The following is an 8,608-nucleotide window of genomic DNA, read 5'->3' as shown; positions in this document are numbered from 1 at the left end:
TGGTACAATAAACAATTGGATTTATCTGTACTTATGTCAAAAGAGTAAGTTACAACTTCCTATCTCACATCATTATATGAAAATTTGAATTAGTCTTCTTAAATAAATTCATAGTAAACCAAAGAAGCTTCCAAAGTCCTTTACTTTTCTTGCCATTAGATTGCAGAATTTTAGACGTATCTAAGAAAAGTACATTGTATTAATACAGGCAATGGTTATCTGTGATGGGAAGCCAATCAACAACATTACAATAAGCAAAACCTTATCACTAGATCTCAGGTATCCAGCTATACAAAATATAACATATAATAATAAACTGTTTCAAGTTTATGGGCAAAAATGGTAGTATTATATTTTGCCCATTAAAAAATGGGCAAAAAATAGCGGTACTTTTGTATTGGATAATATTAATATTTTTCATTTGGGATCGGCTGTGCTGATGTAAGCAATATCATTTGCCATTTTGCAACAGCTTTCAGCAGTCCTAGATTCGAAGAGGTTTTAAAGAAACAGGTCAGAATACAAAATATGAAAATATACTCTGATACTCAGAATGAGAAAATATTGCAGTACTGTGGATTTAAAAGTTCAGCATTAAATGTTTTTCAGTGTTAAGGAGCTTTCTGTAGCCAAATATATATCATATAGGCAGAAGGTTCTGAAGTCCAACTGTCTCAGAAAGTCTACTGCCTCTATACACACAGATTTGAGTGGATATACAAATGATAGTATCTGTTACATGATTAAATTATTTATGGATTTGAAATATATTAAAATATTCAGACTAAGTAGTCTGATACTAAACACATATGTGATTAAATTACTAAGAGAAGGTAACTGCTGTGCTCAAGCGGCAAATGTAACTGTTTTCAGGAGTACTATATAAGGAACATTAAAAATCTAAAAATAAAACAGAGAAAACAAATTATATGAAGAACATTAACTGGATTTAAAGTATCCAAAATGTCAAAACCACAACACCATTCATCAGTTTAGGGTAAAACCATTTTGCTATCATTCAGTACAGACGCAGCTTATTAAATTTCAGTTTTTAAGGAACAGTAGGTAGGTATGGGTTAGCCTACAGATTTCCTGTGAACATATACTAAGGCCGTACATTACATTATAGATCAAGTACATTCAAGTTTACATTTAACATGTTAAATTTGACTTGGACTCGACCTTCAATCTTCTTAAATTACAAATAGCAAGCAATTACAACATGTGCACTAAAATATCCTCATTGAATGGACATTAATTTTAAATTTCATTTTTCTTACACCTATTTCATTTTCTACTCAGAAATCCCTTAAAATTCATCTGAGGTGAATGACGAAGTTTTTTGTCACCTGAAACTATCCTGTGATATTTAGATTTTATATTTCAATTAAATTAATGCTAAAATTTTTGTTATTCAGGTTCTTGGTGTGCAGAATTGCATGCTTTACTGTTGTAAATTTATAATGTAAATTTAGGTTTCTAAGACAGTCCGTAGTCTCCAAGTTTATAATTCAGATGGATTAAATCTTGTTACAGGGCTACAGCCTAAATAATCATTACATTTGAAATATATAAATTAGTAAATACTAAAACATGTTGAGCGTTTGTGCTAAATTGAGGAATCCCTGAAATTTAAAAAAAATGGGTTAAAAAAAATCCAAAATATACCATTTCCCCTTATTTGTGACAGGTTTTGTAATCCAGCATGTTTTTAAAAAATAGCTATTGTCTTGTCCAGTCCAGAAAAATATCACTATGCAACACTGGTTTTCTAAACTTATTGCACTAAAACAATTGCATTTGTGGAAACTGAAGTGTGAAAAGCTCTTAGGAATGATAAGGGAACTGAATATCAGTATATGTTTCTGCATAAGGGTAACTGTAAATGGTGATCTTTGCACAGAGTGAAACCCTTCAGCTTCCTTTTGGGTACTCCTTGGGCTTTTAAATATCTTTGTAGGATAAAGTAAACTTAGGTCCAGATAAACACAGCACGAAAAATATTAAAGAAATGAGAGAAAAAATTTAACCACTTAAAAGCCAAGTTTCTGCTGAAGATAATGAGGCTGCATAGATTTTGGAGAAGGGAGATACAATCTTCCTATTCTACAATAGCTAAAAAATGTTCTGAAAAAATGAAGGTAGACAAAACGAGGAATAGGTATTATGGTCCTGAGCTTCTGTTAAGTACTCTGTAGATTACTTTCTTTATCAACTTAAAAATCAATGTTAAATGATAAATGCTGATCAAGAAAAAAAGTCTTTACTATATATTGGTTAAACTTGGATTTTGAACTAATTTGGAGCTTTACAATGAATCTAGATTTCCATTATTTTCTCAGTAAAGTCAGCAGAAAGTCTCAATTTTTAGTGGGAAATTAATAAAAGCTTCTAGCCAAGCTTCTGACTTCTTAATCTCCTGATCCAAAGTAACAGAATCCATTTTTATCAGATCTGCTGAGTCATGTTATGTGAACAGTCCACTTGAGCTTCCTTTGATATCCATACCAAAACCTACATCAACCTGAGGAAGAACCTATTTATGTTATGACCACTGTCATTCTAAGAGAGGGAAATACCAGTGCAGAACTTTGTTCCAATACACTCTGACACACACAAAATCTGCTCATGCAGGTCCTTTTACAAAACTGGGTTCTTGACTTGCAACCAGATTGGTTTAGGACCCCTGAAAAAAACCCTGTCATTTGTACCTATTGGGAAAACTGTCCCGAGACACACATTTGTAGATTCTTTTATGATTTTAACCAAGAAAGGATGATTGAGGGTTTTTTCTTTAAAATATCCTCTGCTTTTTTTGTCCCGTTTAGGTTGCTATGTCTACCATCTGTATGAAGCCTACTATCTCATCAAGTTCCCTGTACAAAATCTAAACTTCCAAAATAGTAAACTCTTTTTAATTCTTATGTGGCTACGCTGTACCACTGCTTACTGGAAAATGGTGTGCGTATTAAAATACTGTTTATCAGCACTGGAACACTCCTGTCCTCAGACATGCAAAATGTTTGCAACTACTTTAATCTCCGACAGGATTAAACATTAATAACAGCTTTTGACCACCATCACTCATAAAAAAACAAAACAAAAACAAAACAATAACCCTTAACAAAGAGGAGTAGTATGTTCCAGCTAAAAAGCCAAAGGCAAATGAAAAAAATTTAAATAAGATTTAAATAATAATTTCTATTCTATTAACAAAGCATAGATCTGCCCAGCTATTAATATCTAAATAAAATGTGTATTCAAATCACACCTGTTCAGTTTCTCAAAAGTGCTATTTCAGCTAATTTAACCATTCATTCCTCTTAGGGACACATTTTGCTGGGAAATTTAAGCTACTGAAATCAACCCGAGTAAATCATGCAGTTAACTGATTTTTGATAATAGAAAATTTTGGCTGACTGAAAATGCTTAAAGACTGTGGAAGTACAGAATACTGGTGGATGACTAGAGAGTTTTGCATTCCATATGTCACATATACAAGTCTCAACTAACAAACTTGTTATGATCTAACTACCAGCACTGGAACTGCAGTGCTAAAAAATATGACACACAAATAATTCGTCTACATAGATTATTATTTTCCGTGAATGAATACAAACAGAATATACTGGAGTATTTTTGCCTCCTTCCATAGCAGGCAGACAGGATAATCAAGTAATAAAACTGTAGAATTGTGTTCTTTTCTTCATGTCTACCAGTTTAATTTGTTTTGTACCAAAATAAAATATACTGGCGTATGTAATTTATTGAGTTGAAATAACCCCTTGTATTCCTATGAGGTTTATTTGCATTGCAGAAACAGGTATAACTGAAGTTACTGTCTATGACTTAATCAGGCAACCTCTTAAAAAGCATGGTCCTAAAAATCCTATTATTCCTAGCTACAACAATCAACACTCACATTCTTATTCCATGTTCAAAATGGATAAAAAAAGCGGAAAATGGCTACCCTGTAATTTACCCAAATCTCTGCTTCCTTCATTGAAAAGAGGAAGACAATTCTGCTGGGGCGGGCTTACATCTCAACTCCCAACCCTCTCAATATCTATCCATGCCCTTTAGACACAGCACTCTTATTGGAAATCTAGCAGGATTGGAGCTGGAGTTAAGAACAGGTTCTGAGTCAGCTTCTCTCTTTTCCAGTAAAAAAATCAAGTGTTGTGATGAGATGTTTAGTTCTACATTGAACCCACTGTTGACCCACTACAGGGAATGGCAGCAGATATTTCCAGTTTTCCAAGTCAATAAAGAGGATTTCAGATTATTTTTTTTTATTTATTTTATACACTAAATTTGGGGGTTATGTGTAACAAATGCCAGATCTTAAACTAGTGATATTGATTTATTAATATAAAATCAGAATATCTTTGACTATAGTCTCCTGCAAGCTAAGTCATCACTTGTGACCTTAGGCATGCACTGACCACAGCAAAACACTGTTGTTGCTAGCTAGAAATGTCCACTTTTCAATTCAGTGCAGCTTCTGAATGGTGACCGAATGAAGGGCGTGTTTGCTCAAAACTGCTTTTTTTAAACTTACACTGATGAGTCTAATAAGAGACGATACACTCTATAAGTCTTATAACACATAATAAATTTAAGTACATATCCATTTGAAATTCTTTACAGTACATACTCAATTTTTATCAAAGCTGCATTTCTTTGATATATCTTAAATTCTAATTATTTTAATGATTAAATTTTAAAGAAAAGACTTCAACCACGGTTCTTTCTCTACTGATGTTTATATTCTTCATTAGCTTCTCTTTCAAGAGATAATTCAAAACAATTACTACAAGACTCCTTCTAACCAAAATTGATACTTTGTGTGTGTGATTTCACTGTCACAAATCCCAGCAACACAGTTTTGGGGTTGTCTGTTGGACTGCTTTACTGAGTTTGTTTGGCCTCAGGCAACTGTCTATACTACCCTAAGATGTTACAATCATCAAAAAGATCTACAAAATAATTTTGGCCCATTATTTCATCAATGTATTGCCAGTTGAGCCATTTTAACTTCAAATCCCTCATTCTTTAATCAGATAGTTTAAAATGATTGTAACTAAATTGCTGTATTATATGATGGCAGGTTCTTCTCTGACTCTTCCATTTTTCTTGACAGGCTTGTGTGAGTTAAGAGGCACAGCATGGAAGATAGAAGTATTCAAAAAAAGACTGACTTCAATTTTTTGGTTGTAGTATGTGAGCCATAGCTCACATAAAACTGAGATTACCTTTGCATAGTTCTCTTGCCTTTGACTATGGGGTCAGAATATAAATCATATAGTAAAGAATTTTTTAGCAGTTTAAGTTATTCTTGCACTCTGTGCAGTTTGCCAGACTTAACAATGTTGCATTCTGGAAGGAACAAATTCCCCTGCAAATTGATTAAATAATCATTTAGACAAGATACTTCAAACACAAAGTTCTAAGCAATTGCATAAAGCTCTAGAATTAAAATTTCATAATAAAAAGGCAGATGTTGTCACATCTTTAAAGAATACTTGCTCAATTGGTAAAAGACAGGAGGTTATGCCCTTCTGCTGAAGATGATGCCTTTCTTAGCAAATTTTTCTTTTCCTTAAAGACAAGTGGTCTAATCATGCTCAATAAATCATTATCAAGTAACACAACTGCAATTGCCAATAATCATGCATCTTATATTTACATTGAGAAAAGTGAGTCTCCAATTTTCCTAGACCCCTGCTAATCAAGATCATGGATTTAATGTTAAGATAGGTGCTTTTGCTGACAGGTGATCATCTTATGATCATAATGGCAGTTTGATGGTTATTTAGACTTATAAATAGTCTCCATAAAATACTGAAAAAAAAGGTTGCATAGGTACCATTCCTTTTTGGGATCTGATTTTTTTCCTCTGGTATATATGTGAAGCTACCAAAATGAAGAAAGAAATAATTTAAGTTGATAAGGTCTTTGAAAAGTTTTGCCACTCCTTACCGAGGTATAGACATCACACAGTTCATATGCCAATGAGTCAATGAACTATGAACCTAAATGAAAAATAATCCGTCTGTTCATTAACTAATATACTTTGACAAAATGAAAAAAGCAAAAACCTCACTTTGGTACTATAAGCATCTGGTTCTTATTACAAAGGTGGCAGGCAGTTTTGAAGTTCAGCAGGAAAATATACATATTAGGTCCAGACTGCTCTGGTGAAGTCCCAGTGATTGAAGTCCTCATGGATGAAATGATTCAATGATTCAGGCTATGGACTGTTTATGGACTACTACAAATCTAAATTCCAGAGCTAAAAGGATATTCAGATGTAAAATTTTGCTCCCCAGCTGAAACCGAAGTTTAGGGGGGGACAAAAGGAATTGAGATACCATAGATGTGTGGTTTGCACTCTCCCAGTTGCAGGACTGTATTGAGTTGGGTTGATCACAGAACATCGCTTAAGAGTAACTGCCTCAGGCTGTCAAAAGACCAGATCCCACCTCCTTCACCTTGTATTCCAGCCACCTCCTTGCAAAAAGGGATGGTAATAACATAGCTATGATTTAGCTATGTAACCCAAGGATTCCCTACAGCAAAATAGCTTCACAAAGGCTGTTTCCACCAAGTTTAGGATTTCCTTTGCTAGAAAATGGACCAAGATTAGAAGCAAGTAACTCTCAAACATAACATTCAGAATGAAGTGACTTGAATTCCACATAAGGCAGATCAATGAGAACACATCACGCCAGCGCTTCATGTACAGTAACTGAGCTTTTAATTCATTCCAGACCAGGTTTCTAATTTTTACAGGCCTAACTGGGCTAAGTGTCATTTATCTGAGAAGCTGTCTCCTTCTGCAGTTCATCACAACTAAGACTGTCATATTTGCTTCACACCACAGGACAAAGTTTGGAAAAAGGGTTCTTTCATCTATGGACTTAGTTCCAGCTACACAAAATTCTAGAAATCCTTGCTTCTTGTCTACAATTAACTGCATCTTTTTATATGGGTTCTTGGTTACACACTTCTGCAATGACAACATACAGAACAGAACCCTTTTTAAGTAGAAAGTTAAAAGAGAATAAGAAAAGACCTTGCTCACTATTGACAGCCAGATATACACTCAATTTATGAAAATATACAGTAAAAGCAATCTAAAAACGCATTTAGTGATACGGTATGCAAATTCATAAAACATGTCAATGATTACCTGCCTTTAAATACAGAAGCCTGTGAAAACTAAAATACTGCTCAGGTTGATGCTATCAGAGCATGATAGTCTTTTCCTATCATTGTCTGACATCACTTGCCTACGACAACAGCTATCTATGAAACTGAAGACCCTTATTCAGGAGGTTAATGCGAGGTAGGAACTCCATTCAGTGTTATTTTGGCTTAAGGGCATAATGTCACAATTTGGTGCATCCTCTAATGACTTTTTTTTTTTTTTTTCTAAAGGCAGCTTACAGCTTAGACCTAGTTCAGCGAATTTCCTTGCAAGGTCCTTGGAAAATGGGGATGGGTGGGGAGAACAATAGATTGTGCGGCCAAATTTTTTGTTCATGCCTGCTTACTGATTTTTGTTCATTTCACAAATAAACAAGGCATGAATACATCAACCCACAAACCATAAACAATAAAGAACTTCATCCTGTAAGTTTGCTACGGCCAGCAGTTTGTGGCTGAATCTGCCATTTGTCATAAGATAAATGGTAAAGTGATTGCTATTTGTCACTGGATACACAAGAGAAGTGTTCAGCTGAGAATCACACAAACGCAGACAACAGTAAATACTGCTGTTATTAGTAACTTCTACAAAGATCTGCTTAACTAAAAAAAAATATTTTCTTAACTATGTGTACCAATTTAACAATGTTAACAATCCTATGAGAATACACATATACCCATAAACTGTACAAGTATTTACAGTATAAAAATCTAAAATTTACTACAATACATTGTGCATAGCAGGAAAAGATACTTCTATATAGAAAGGTATTTTATAAAGTTGGGTGTAGAATTTAATTTATATGTATTGTTCCCATTTTTGTACTGTTCAGTGATTTTTAATACAAACTTTTTTATGTTTCTGGGAGTCACTGGTGCTTGACGGCTTTCAGCTATATTAATAGAGTTTATAACAGTGCCCATACATTAATATAGTCTGTGTTTTATCTAAACTCTGATTGAATTTAAGAAGTGCCTAAATTTTCCCTTGCTATATTTTCTGTCAACTGTAAGTTTATTAATTTAAGGTTATCCACCAACAAAATATTACTTTAAATGCAAATGACTTCCAGGGTGTAAGAAATGACTGCTGACACAACCCATCTGCACAATTTTTAGAGGTCATAAGCAGAACAAATGATCAATTATCACTTGTTAAAAAATGAAATAATCATACAAAATATCTGACATAAAATAAGAGATTTTTTTTTATTTAAAAATAAACAGGTAGAAAAACAGACTTTACATTTTCCACAAGAAAAACTAGGTTAAAAAAACAGTAACTTGTGAGGTATGTGACATACTTGCTGGAGATCCTTTTTGAAGAGGACTAATGTAAATGTAGAGAATCATGGTGAAAAAACAACAGATGAATCCAAATCACCATTACAATTTA

Source organism: Falco rusticolus, chromosome 3, assembly GCF_015220075.1.
Source record: "Falco rusticolus isolate bFalRus1 chromosome 3, bFalRus1.pri, whole genome shotgun sequence".
Classification (NCBI taxonomy): Eukaryota; Metazoa; Chordata; class Aves; order Falconiformes; family Falconidae; genus Falco; species Falco rusticolus.
This window is presented reverse-complemented; position numbering follows the sequence as displayed.